This window comes from Nuphar pumila, chromosome 4 (assembly GCF_984573655.1).
Source record: "Nuphar pumila chromosome 4, dmNupPumi1.hap1.1, whole genome shotgun sequence".
Classification (NCBI taxonomy): Eukaryota; Viridiplantae; Streptophyta; class Magnoliopsida; order Nymphaeales; family Nymphaeaceae; genus Nuphar; species Nuphar pumila.
Window position 1 is genome coordinate 139,319,214 of NC_143252.1, and position 14,477 is coordinate 139,333,690.

Here is a 14,477-nt window from a genome sequence, read left to right on the forward strand (position 1 = left end):
AACTCCTTGATTTGCCTAATATTTTTTAGTATGTGGTACTTGTAACTTTGTTAAATTATCAAAATATTGTACCCTCTTTTTCCTTTTTGTATGAGTGACATTTTCTTTAGTGCACTGCTGTTTTTTCATTGGTCTGCGTCTGGATGTTGCGAGTGACCAATATGGGAGATTACTGATAGCAGAAACATGTAGTGTTCGTTTCGATTTCTTCTTTATAAGTTGGTGGAACCAATGTTATCAGTATCTCGTATCGGCAGAAAATCGATAAGCAGAAAGCCTGAATAGGTTAATTTTAATAAATGTAAAAAATACCAAAAAATAAAATTTTAATATTTTAAAATTATTTTAATGATTTTAACATGTGTCACGTTATGATTGACACGTAATAATCTTTTATTATTTTTGGGTCGATGGCCGATACAGCTGAATCTGGTGTTAGCCCATGCCAGATCTAACCTTCATGTGGATGGGGGAATCTCAAATGCCCATCCCAAGCTGGCTTAAATCTGTGTTTTTTGGTCCGATCAATGTTGTCAGTCTTATTGGCAGAAAATCGATACGATACTAACCTGAATCGGCTATTTTTTAATAAATGTAAAAAAATTGCTTAAAATTAAATTTGTAATATTATTTTAATGGTTTTAACATGTGTCACGTTCTGATTGACATGATTTTTTATTTTTTAGCCGATTCAGAACGATTCACTTGGGAATCAGTATCGACCGATTCACCTGAATCGTTGGCCGATACCGATACTGACAACATTGGATCCAATCAGAAGGGGAGGGTGTCAGATCAGAAACACTGGATTTGAGATCCTTGGCAATGTTATCAGTATCATATCCGTCGATATGCATCTTAATTATCCGCAGAATTTCAATACACTGCAGGGCCGACTAATTTTTAATGTAAAAATACAAAAAATATTTATTTAATATTATTTTAAAATTATTTTAATGATTTTAACACATGTCAAGTAATAATTTTTAATTCTTTTTTTAGCTGATACAGAACGATTCAGCTGAGTATCGGTATCAGCCGATACAGCTGAATCAGGTAGCCCAACGATTCAAGGCCGATACCGATACAGACAACATTGATCCTTGGTTCTCCAGTTCCTCCTATATCAGACTCGATTGCTCTCAAATGCACCCCTTCTACTGAAATCAAGAATTTCATGGAGTTTCTGCAAGTGTTAGGATATTGAAAGAATCGGAACTGGATATCCAAAAAAAACCTAAAATCTTTAATTGACTTTGTCGTACATTGCGCAAAATTCTTTCGAACTTCGAATTTTAGAGTCACTGGACAGACCAACCATTCTTATATAGAACCATCATTAACTGCCATTTTTACATTGTCACACAAACCTATGCGTTCAGATTTCACGAACCTTTCTTAAAATAAGAAATTTTATTTATTATGAAAATTTCCCTTACCAAGAAAATCCTGATACCGATATTTGTGACATTGATCTAACTGAGAACAATATCATCAGAATCAGTTTATGAATCCAATTGATTTTCCTAAAAAAGAAAGAAAGAAAGTGTGAATGGGTCAGAATTTATAAAAAACTATCCATGCATCCAAATCAAATGCTCCAAGAAGTTATTTATATAAAAACAAGCACATATATATGTATATATATATATATATATATATATATATATATATATATATATATATATATATATATATATATATATATATATATATATATATATATATGGTCAGAATTTAAAAAAAAAATACTGAAATTCAGGAACATTTCATTTAGCACAATGCCCATTTAGTAGGTTTTCATCTCTCTCTCTCTGATCAATCTTTTTTAATCTTAGGACATTTTATCTGCCAAACCAAGACCAACCCATTTAAGAGTCTTGACTAACCATTTTAGACCTAAGATCCAGTCAACTCAAGTCATTAAAGCTTCCTTTGACCCAATCCAACGTCCATGCATGACTCTTTTGTTTGCTCGTATGTTTCCAAATCCTATCTCTTTATTCCAAACAATTGACCTTGAGTTGGTCTATTTTCTAGAGGGTTATCTCTAACCCTTTGAGTTGCCTTTTTTATCTTTTTAATTATCTCAAGCCATAACCTCCCTTATGCTTACCATTGAGGCCTTTATTGCTAATTGTTTGATCATTATTCATTGCTAGTCGTTTGGCGAGATTGACAGGGTTGGGGCTAATATATACTCTTCATTCTTCTCATCTCTCTCTCTCTCTTTCTCTCTCTCTCTCTCTCTCTCTCAATGCCCCTCGTTGTGCTGAAACCACCATCGCCCAACCTCCTTTGCAGCTACACTACACCGCCCCTCAGGCAACAAGTTCTTTCAAGTTTTGGGGGTTTCATGTCTGCTGAAGAGGGCCTTCGACTATGGATCCTCAGTCCTTTAGAGATTTGGGGGTTGCATCGCCCTTGCTCACTCATCGTGCTCCAGCCCTAGGCCGACCTCCGACTACAGCCGTCCACCGCACCTCCGGCAGCCAGGTGCTCTCTCTCTCTCTCACACATTTTTTCCTCATGAATAGCTCGTCACGTGTTTTCTGAGGTCTTGCTTCCAATCGGTTTTTGACAACAAATCAGCAGGCCCTCTATATCATTCAGACTGCTCTTAATGACTGGGGCGCAACATTCGCCCTCCGACGATGGGGTTTCGATGTTGACCTGCCGTTTAGACTCAAGCATCGATTATTTTTCAATCTCTCGGAGGTCTTCCGTTTATGCTTGGATGCAGGATCTCTTCATATCTCAGACGTCAGAAAATTTATCTGCACCGTTAGGAGGGAGCCTCTCGAAGCCTGTTCAGTCATGGCTCTGCTTGACCCGCCTTTCTTTTTTCGAGAGCTTCCGCATTGGGTCACTAATTGGGGCTGGCAACAAGCCTTGTCTCCATGGCAACGCTCTTTCTGGCTCTTCGCACAAGATCTCAGTTGCATCGCACTAGACTGAGAGATTGGTAGTGCGTATCACGTTTCTCTCTGAATTTTCAGAAACGCTTTGATTGTCATAGGTGTGGTTCCTCTTTCCTTGCTCGTCGTCATCTTTTTTGAAAGTGAAGGGGAACAAATGTTCCTCAACACCATTCTACCGGAAAGCCTCTTGACTCCCACGATTCTTCTGTGTTGGAGAGTCACTTCGCCCGTCCGAGTTTTAAGCGACCTCCACAACATACTTCTTTTTTGTCATGAGTGCAGATTGGAGATCTTCAGGAGCCAAAGATTTCTTTTCATGCCATCAAGATTGGAACTATCTGGGTTCGGGTTCGGCTATCACATGCTCTGCCTAAACAGTTCACCGAAAAATCCTTTTCGACTCCTGTTCCAGCTATATCGTCACCTTCTCCGGCGCACGTTGGCAAACCCAACACGACTATTCGACTTCTCGTATCTCGCTCTCAACAGCTGTCGAACGTGCTACTCGGGGGCTTCGAGAAATTTGTTGTAGCTAATTTAGACTATTATCCTACTGGTGATCAGTCCATCATTATTCCCCATGCTCATGCTCATGTTCATGCCCATCATGGTTTCTCTGTTAGTGACTCTGTGCTTTACACGACTAGCGCCTCTTCTCAAGGTGGATTGATGACTCGGTTGGACAGTCATGCAAAATGTGAAAAAGTTGATTTTGCCCTCATCCTTCATTATTTTTTCAATCAGGCGTTTTGATTATATGACGGTTCACATTATGGCGTTTAATGCTCGTTCCACTAAGGCTCACATATGCATGATTATTGGCGTATCAGTTCCTTTTTTTTTTCTCAATGGTCGTCACTGAGGTCACTAATACTGCCCCTGCCATCATTGATTTCGTGTTTAGTTCTTGGGGGGGGGGGGGGTGGCTCCCCCTTCCGCTCCACCCCTTCCTCGGCAGTGCCCCCCTTTGTTGCCTTTGGGTGTTAAGGTTGAAGAGGCAGCCCGGATGCTTGATATTTCTCTCTCCTCATCGCAGCTGTCTCATATAACTGTCGATATGATTTCTACTATTCGCCAGTCTCTATTATCCTATGTGGCTCTCTAGGTCCTTCACTTGATGTTGTCTCTGGTCTGAGGGATGATTCTCTCGGTTCTTCGAGAGCTACTAAGCGTGCGAGGGTTGTTCGTCACTGACACGTTGGCAGTGGTAGTAGAAGTAGGAGGGGTAACCCACTCAATGTTACGACTTTCAATGGCAGGTCTCCACGAAGGTCGGCAAGGCCACACACTCCTCAGATTTTTCCTGATTGTGTGTCATGAAGTCTCTTTGTTGGAATGTGAGGGGCTTGAATTGCCTTTATAAGCGTTTGTTTCTGGCTAATTGGGTTAGACAGAAGAAGCCCAACCTGATTGCTATTTGTGAAACTAAGATGGATGATGTTTCTCGTTTTGTTGCCTTTGGTATATGGAGGGGTGCTGACTATTTTTTTAAGCCTGCGGTCAGCCATGCTGGTGGTATCCTTATTTTGGGAAAGCAGTCTTTGAATATTTCTCAGTTGGACATGGGTCTTTTTTCATTGTTTGTTGCTTTCACTTTGCAAGACAGTAACAGAAGAGTCGTGGTCACTATTGTGTATGACTCTAATCACGCCGTCATGAGGCCTGCTTTCTGGAATGACTTAAATAGGTTCATCGTCTCAAACGGGAAGTACCATTTTCTTATAGGGGACTTTAATTGCCTTTTGTCTATTTAGGATTCTAATAACCTCATTCTTCCCAATCCATCTATGCGAGGTTTTCAAGATTTTGTTCATCAACATCACCTTTACCCTATCCCTTTTATCGGGGAGTATTTCTCTTGGTCGAATAGGCGGATTCGCCCATGCTGCAGAGTTCTTGATAAGGTTTTTGTCACTCCAAATCTGTTAGACCTCATTCTCGATGTCAAGTGTGTCTTGTTAGCTCCTTCTATCTCAGATCATGGTCAATTAATCACTCTTTGGGAGGATAGTTTTAAATCCGTCAGGAGTTTTGTATTTGAACAATGGTGGCTCTAGGAGCCAGACTTTCAGACGATTATTTCAGACACTTGGAACAAGCCCTCCAATGAGCAGTGGGCAGCTATCTGGTGTCATGAGAAGTTATCTCGTCTCACTAAGGATATTAAAGCTTGGCTCCATAATCAAAATGTGGTTAAATTTCAGCAAATGGCTGCTTGGGAGCAAGAGATTTCAGCGTTGTATCAAACTATGTCTTCTCCAGAGTCTCTATCTGATTTGCACCTACAGAGTTTGCAAGCCAGATCTATTGAGTTATTAATGCTTTTGAAGAACTAGAGGGTCAAGGAGGAAATTAGATAAAAGCAGCGGGCAAGGGTGAAATGGCTTGCGGCTGGAGACAGTAACACTAAAATTTTTCACTCATATGCTTCTCATCGTCATAGAAGGAATGTCGTCCCATCAATCACCATTGAGAGTGTTTCGTACTGTAATCAACATGTTATTTCAGCTATCACTCAGTATTTTAAAGATTTATATTTTGTTTCACTTACTGCAGAGGGTGTCATTGGTCCTGTTTCTGTTGGTTTGATTCAGCAAGATCAAGCCAAAATTATGTAAATGAAGTTCTCTGAAGATGAGATTTTTAGGGTCATCAAAGGTTTGTCGGGGTGGAAAGCCCCAGGTTCTGATGGGTTTCATGTGGATTTCTTCAGAATTTTTTGGTCTTGTGTGAAGCCTGATGTTATTAACATGTTTGATGAGTTCTATCACAACTCCAGATTGCCTATTCAAACCCACTTGACAATCATTTCTTTAATTCTGAAAGATAATGTTGCCACTGATATCTCTAGGTTTCGCCCGATTTCTTTTATGAGTGTCCTTTATCGGATGATTGCCAAGGTGTTGGCTAATAAGTTGAAGGTCATGGCTAACAATTTTTTTTCAAACTCTCTGTTCGCTTTTATCCACAATAAGAGGATTCACTGTTCATTCATCTTGGCCTTTGAAGTAATTCACTCCTTACATCTTAGTGGTCAACCCTACTTTTCTCTTAAATTAGATTTTCATAAAGCCTTTGATTCTGTGCATTGACCCTTCTTATTTCAAATGTTATCCAATTTTGGCATTGGTTGTCGTTTTTCTAGGTGGGTGAGGGAATTGATCTCTAATGCTCAGGCCATGATTAAGATGAACGACATTAAAGATGGTTAGATCAAGTTGGGGCGTGGATTACGACAAGGCTGCCCTCTCTCGCCTTTGCTATTTAATGTCATTGCTGAGGGTCTCGTGGTGTTGCTCAAGCGTGCTGCGGAGAAGGGCCTGAGAAATCCTTTAGATGTTCCGGGTTTCTCGGACAATATCCTTATTTATGCTGATGATATGATTATTTTTGGGCGAGCAAACATGCAGCAGATGCTTAGATTCAAACTTATTCTCTAGTTCTTTCTGTCTCTTTCTGGGCTTTCTCTAAATGATAGCAAATGCACTCTTACTATGTTTAATGTTGAGTCTTCTATGCTTGCAGCAGGTCAACGAATTTTTAATTGCGCAATCTCTGAGTTGCCGATGACGTATTTGGGCATGCCGTTACAAGTGAAGAGCCTCTTTTTCGCTGCTTGAGCTCCAACTATTCAAAAAGTAAAAAATAAGCTTTTTTCGTGGCAGGCGTCTTATCTCTCTATCGTTGGCCGTCTGACTTTTATCAGACATGTTCTTTCTTCTATTTCTGAATTCTTCATGTTAATGTTTGTGATGCTTGTGGGTATGGAGAAACAAATTTGTCGTTTAATGGTAGATTTTCTTTGGTCTGGGTGTCAACTCCAGAGTAAGCGCCATTTGGTTGGTTGGCGAACGGTGGTGTTACCTAGGCGTATGGCTGGCTTAGGTGTTTTTGCTCCAAGACAGAAGAGTATTGCTCTTGTGGCCAAGCAATGTTAGATGGCCCATCATCCAGGTTCTCCATACGCTAGTTTGCTTCATGCTAAATATGGTGCTCCTGATTTATCTCTTTTTCGTCATGGAACCCGAGGGTTAGCGATCTCGCACTTGCGAAGCATGTGGCTGAGAGCCTCATCGTTCTTCAGAGATCAAATTGGAGATGCAGGAAATTACGATTAGTGGTTGTAATGGGCGATTGCGCTAAATGGTGTGTTCCACACTCACAAAGTGTATAGATCGTTGTTCCCCTCGGGGGCAGATTGGTTCCCTGAGTGTGTGTTATGGGGGAAGGGCCCTTCCTTAAGATCTTGGGTCTTGGCTTGGTTAATTTTGCATGACAGAGTTCAAACTCACAGTTATTTAAAGAAGTTGGGCTTTCAGTTTCCAAGCTGGTGTGGGCTTTGTCAAGCTGCTGAAGAAACTACTTCTCATTTATTTTGGTCTTGCCCAATCTTTGTGGCCCTATTTAATAGGACGTTGAGATCTCTGGATGTAATTGTCAAAGAGGAGTCTTTTGTGCTTGATCTGCTCCTGGGCCCTATTGGAATTAGACGTTGCAAGCGGTGGAGATTGATTTGGAAGACGTGGTTGCTTACTACTTGGTGGTTTGTTTGGATGACATACAATGATGCTACTTTTCGTTAAATTTCGTTCGTCCTTAATTATCTTGTCCATAAAATCTTGGTTGATGTATATGCGATTCTACGTATGCATCTTAGAGATCTCTCATTCCCTCTTAACAACATTCACTCATCGGTGGTTTCTTCTTATCCAACGGATCCTGGTTGAGCTTGGCTTTGTTGTCGGTTGTTATCTGTCTGTAGTTTTTTTTTCTTTAGCTATTTTTTGTTTTGTTTTCTATATTGTTCGGTTCATGGGTTCAACATTTTGTTGATCTTCATGAGTGGTAATGTTGATTTTCTTTCGGCTCTCTCTCTCACAAGCTCTCTGTACTCCCTAACTCATATGAGCCTTTCTCTCTCTCTCTCCATGTCTCTATTCTTAGTATGTTCAGACTTTGAGCAAAAAATGTATGCCTAGCTTAAGGTCTAAGTCTATCTTGAGTTTAGAGTTTACTTAACCTAGTTAAGAGATTATTCAAGGTTCAACCTTTGCAAATAAGCTAAAGCTTGATTGTATTTTGAGAGCAATGTTGCACCAATACCCATTGCAGCAAAGATGTAGTCTTAAATGAGTCAACTATTGTTTTAAAAACAGTACATTTAACATGTACCTCTCCAAACATAAACTTTACTCTGAGATAATTAATTAGTGTGAACCAAGATTTTATTTTATTTTCCTATTCAGCCCAAATTGAAGCCCTAATCAAAACTGAATCAACTCGTATCAAATAGAAATAAAGCTGATTTGGTTAGATGTTGACAACATTGGATGAGCGGTCTTGTCCATTGTATGTAATTTATGCACCACACAATCACACGCAATAAGAGGAGCTTCAATCTCAAACGTCGCTAGACATGAGACATGTATGTCTATAAAGTTAATCGCGTATATGTTTGTCTAAAGAACACTTTTCCCATCATTTGAAATAGGGTGGGTTCAATCATACCTTCAATCCTAGCCATCCAATCAATAGCTAAATGGTTCTGGATGGTTAGGATTGAATGCACGATGAAACCCATCTTATTTCAAACTAATTGCTGCATGGTATATCCCTCACGCTTAAACTGTAATCAATATGTTGGGGGTTAATTTTCTTGACCCACCTTTTTTGTGGGTATCCGACCCGAGTATTTGATATATATTTTTTATGAAAAAAAAAATTCTAAAATTATGTGGGTCCAGGCTTGAAATTTAGTTTTGTGACCAGACAAAACCCAAACCTGGTTATTAGTTATATGGATGGGTCGGGGGTCAACCCTGACCCGACCAGTTAGCCCACGAGGGTTAGATCTCCACACCTGGTTAAGTGGGTTGAGATCAAAGCCAATGGAAAACTATTCTCAGTACAGCGTACAAATGAAGTTCCGACGACAAACACTAAAACAAGGCTACAGTCAACTTGACACTTCTCAGCTCAAAGCAGGACGCCGGCTAACCTTGTTGCTTTCTCCAAACAAATCGTTTTGTCTTGACTAGTTTATCCTAAGTGTTTCGTTGCTAGGGGTATCAACGGGTTGGGTTTGGTTCGGACCAGGTAGAATCAGACTTGTGCTCGATTTTCAGGTATGGTATCATGTTCAGACCCAGGTTTAATCAGGTCCACTATAAGAGAAATCATACCCAGACCCGATAAGAACTACATGAACCAGACCTGAACCATACCTCGTAAAATAATAATTTTATCATTTTACATTGAAAATTTGTGGGTCTTAATTGAAACTCTGGTCGGGCTTGGGACTGGTATAAAATTTCACAAACTATATCCTGATCCATGTATTAGTCGGATCTTCAGGTCCGGACCTGAGTATTAATTGTCTTATTATTTATCACCATACCCGGACCTTATAGGGTTTGATCCGGGTAAGCCAGACCCGTTGACACCCCTACTCTTTACTACCAATGGGAGCTCCGATTGTCTGGTAGGAGCAGTGATTGCACGTCACCTTGTGTTGAGACTTTGCAAGTTCAAATCTCAATGGTAAGGTTTTATAACCTAACCCCAGCTTGCCTATAAAAAAAATGGCACGTTACTGATAATGATGTGAAAATATATGATATCATCTGGATGTCATACATGACAAAAGAAACATGAAAACCTTTTCAATAACTGGAAAGATATGACTTGATTTTTACCGTTAATAGCCGAAATGTAACTCATCAGGGGTACCAATTTCATTGTTTAATCCATTTCTCTTAACCGATAAATAGCTTTCAATGACAACCACATGAAGAAAACTTTGTGTTTACATTGCTTTGATCATCATGCTATGGATAAACATAGTGACAAATATATTGATATTATTGAAAATCTTGCGATAATATTGCGAGATTTAAAGGGTAATTTCTCTTGATATATTCAAAATATCATGATTTTTCGTCAAAACATAAATAGCGTGCTTTTAACACGATATTTACATAAATCATTGGCTGCTTTGTTAGAAATAGGTTAATTAGGAGAGAAGAACCTCAGTAAACATTTCTTTTTATTTTTTAATACATTAACTTGCTATATAAAATAATGTAGTTCAATACCCATGTCCAGTCCACATCATGTAGAGAAGCCCACATCAATAATTTATGCCCTGTTTTAGTATAAACTTGGTTGACATCATATCCCTACCCTGTCTATGATTCAAATCCATCACCTCCTTGATAATGATTTTTTTAGAGAGAATTTGGGTCCACCATTGCTCCAACTGTTGGTCTTCCCTGATTATCCCCTTCCTCAGGATAATCTTGGTTGATATCTCAAAATAGGACACCCTTTTGACACGTGTCCATGGTGACATGACCTGACATGCATGCTCATTGTTTTATTTTTTAATAATTTTAATAATATTTCAATCAAAGCTTACTTTTATATATCGAAATGTCAAATCCTCAAGTTTTATTTATTTTTTTAATTTATGAACTTGTGTTTCCAACTCGTGCCCAAGCAGGCAAGCACACCGCTTGTCTGGCAGGAGTAGTTAGTGCACGTCACCTTGTATTGGAACGTTGCAAGTTCGAATTCCAATGGTATGGTTGTATAACTGGCAGGGGTCTGCCTAACCCAACTTTCTCTGCCGAAAAAGGTTAAAAATGCTTGATAATAATTAATGTGAGTTTGCACAAGTGGACATCATACGGCTGGCTCATCCGGAGGCAATGAGCTTGACCCAGCTTAAAAGTGGATTTGCTACCGTCTGTAGATCCAGTAGAAGAGGATCTGATCCAAGAACCACAGATCCAATTCAGTGTTGGAACTCCGCACACCCGGACACATGATCCAGTTCATGGACAAGCAATTTACACTTGCAGATCCCTTCACATAATAATTAGACTTTTTTTCCAATACATTATTTTTTATTTATCTTGGAGAAACCACTAGTATGGTTTCGACATCCAATTACGGGCCAAGAGGTGTCACATTGACCATGGACCGGCTAGGTGACCGCAGTGCAAAACTCCATGAATACTCTTCTTCTTCTGCCGACCGAGGTAGTTTCTCATTTGCTATAGGCTTTGCAATTGCGGCAAAGGATGCACACCTTGGTTATTGAACTCTTGACCTCCTTCAACTTGAAAGCCTTAAGCTGACCCACCTATCTAGGTGTTCAAAGCCCTAATAAGCTCCTTTTGTTTAGTAGGTGCTAGCTTCTTTATTTTGCTAATGGGAGTGCCGGGTACTAACATAGTAGTAAGCGTGAATAAAAAACATTGTCCTATTAAGAACAATTGACCTCAAATCCACAAGATCCTCTCTGAGTTCTCAAAGAAAAAAATTAATGACATATGCAAGTCGAGTATATTGAAAGTTGAAAAGATGTCCATATCTTTTGAAAAATCAATGGCATATGCATGATTATTAATTTTTGTGATAATATGATAAGTCTCATACTTTCTATTCTTGAGCTTGTTATAATGTTCTTGCAGGGAAACACTTTTAAAAAAATGAACAATTACCATGTCTTCTTCTTTCAATGCATTCAAGCGATTAGTTTATCTGCATCTTCCTTCTATTTAGCATTTTATTATTCTAATTGCCTTTTTACATCCCTATGCACTGATTAAATTCTATTTGTACTCGTTCTAGAAAGTTTCAGCAACTTTACAAGATCTAAAGTATGACTAAAACCCCTTTAACAAACAATTTAAAATGATGACTTGCATGTCATTCTGTTCACCATGTTGTTATAAACAAATTCTGTTTGTTAGCTTCTTAAAATTAGGCAAAAACTAGAATAAATAAATTTCCTTTAATCAAAGCAAAACTCTTTTTTACTTCTTCACTTCACTGAAACTTGCTTTTTTTCATGCTATCTGTGATTTAAGTCACAATCGAACTAAAGTTTTTTTATGAATCTTCAATTGAAAGTAGCTATACTCATGAAAACTTTGAACATCATGAAGGAACTTTGATATAAATCATTCCCTAATTGCTTTAACCTTTTCTTCATCAACCTTGATGCCTTTAGCACTCACTGTATATCACAAAATATCATATCATTATTCATAAAATGTCTCCTTTAAATTGATGTATAACTCATCTCTCAAATGCCCTACATGTTTACCCTCAAATAGACTATAGACGAGTAAGTCATTAAAATGAACAACTATGAAGTTGCCAATAAAATGTTTAAGTACTTAATTCATTAACCTTATAAAGGTACTATAGGCACGAGTTAACCCAAAAGGCATCTAGTTAATCATTAACTTTAAATACAAGTTTTTATTTATCTCGAGATTTAATTTGAATTAGGTGATACCCCACTTCTTAAATCAATCTTTGAAAATACTGTTTAGCTCTCAAATATATCCAACATATCATTTAATTGAGGTATAAGAACTTATTATTTTACAGTTATCTTATTTATAGCTGGACTATCAACACACATATGCCAACTTTTATCATTTTCAAGAGTAAAAATAGCACACATAGGACATGGACTCATGTTTTCTCTGTTGTGACCCTTCTCGACCAAGTCTTCTACTTTGCAAAATTTTATTTTTGTGGAGAATCATACGATAATATGAAAGATTTAGTAAATTTGAACCTAAGAGAAGTTCAATATAATGTAGAATATCCCTTAAATGAGGCAACCCATCTAGTAGGTCTTTTAAAGTACCAATTTAGTAGGGATGCTTGTAGGTTTAACTTATAGTCCTTTTTCTATTAAGGCATGTAATTCTTCAAATTCTTTGACCTATTTATGAAAGTCACTAACTGTCAGAAAGAATTTTTCATTCACTTTAAAAGTTTTGGGTGAAACTACTTCTTTTCACAGGAGTATAATATTTTTTTCATCATTGAAAAAGTTATACACATTCTCTTTTCCTCCTGAATGTTTACATTACTCACTTTCTTGATCCATCCAATTTTATAAGGTGTCAGATGTAGTCCAGTCTTGAGCTTCGATTTATTCACCATGGTTTTTGACACTATGTTCTCACTATCAATAATTACATCACATACTCTTTGATTATCTTTGCATCGGGTTTTGAAAATAGTATGGCGTTGAGTATTTTTTTCTTGTTTTGAAACATACATCAATCTTCTCACAACCAAAGAAGTCTCTACATCGGCATAAGTCACATCGTCATCATCGTCTTTTCTTGAATCATTTTCTTGTTATTTTATAAGTTCATCAATTTCTTTCTCGATAATATTTATTGTCCTTCTCTTGGGACAACTTTCCCCCATCGATAACGCTTAATAGGTTGAGGGTGTAGATAAGGATTTTCTTAGTTAATCTGGCTTGACCCTTGCTGCTATCTACATCTTGGTTTGGGTTGACAGAAAATCGAGATTTGCTCTCTCAGTGCTTTGCCCACTAAAATGTTGAGGTAAGATTCATGCAACAAGATCTTAGTTTGAAACTCAGTAAACCTTGCCACTTGTGAATTAATTTTTGTTTTACCATTCTTTAAAAGTTTCTAAACTCATTCATGGTTATATGTTGATATTTAGGAGTAATGTCACAAGAGTTGCGGTCCTAAAACCCGATGTTAGCCATTGAACCAAAAAAAGAAAGATGCTCTAATGCCAACTAACATAGTTGGGAGGGTGATGTCGTTTTACAAGAGTTGATATTGAATCCACAAGATCCTCTTTGAGTTTCTAAAGAAAAAATTATGATCCCTTGAATCCATGAGAAGGGGCAAATACCCAAAGAAAACTACCAATGGGTAGGAGTTGTCAGTGCATGTCTCCTTGTAGTTGGAGGTTCAAACCCCAATGACAATAATAACGGGTGGGGGATTTGCCTAACCCCAACTTGCCTTTAAAAGAGAAAAAACCCAAATAAAACTCACTTTTATATATTAAAACAAACTGAATACAAAGCAAAGAAGTCCCCCTTATTTATAGATCCAATAACCTCACTCTAATTAAAGACCAAATCCTCCTAAGGACCCTAAGACATCCACCCTAATAAAATCTCTTTGAGTCTCTTGCCTTAAAAGACTCTTTGCACTTTCCTGTGAAAATCATAACTCTAATAAGTAAACATTGACTCCATCTTGGACTTATCTTGATTCTCTAGAATTTTCTAAGCCACTTAAGGGATTAATACCAGTCTCTTGAGTTTTCTATCTCGCAACACCAGTCTTCTTAATTAGGTTTTGATTAAATATTCAATTAAACCAAATCCATTTAACTGGATTTTGCAAGTCCCTGGGATGAGGTTATCATATATGCTGAAGAGATTTTTATCCAATTAGTTCATTTTATGCGTAGCTTAATAGTAAGATAAGGAGTTGGATATGTAAATAAAGGGTTTTCTTTTTTTTTAATCAAAGGTTCTTCTTCCCCTTCAAAAAGTGTCAATCTTTCTTCTTTTTCTTTTTTGTTTTCATTTTTCTTTTTGGGTGGCTAAATGTGGGTCGGCTCAAGAAACTTAAAGTTGAAGGATGCAATGATTTCGGTATCTAGGGTGTTATGTACGATTGAAGCAAGGAGGGGATGTTCACGTAGAGGTAGGGGCACTTTGAGGTTTCACATGGGAGAGGTGCT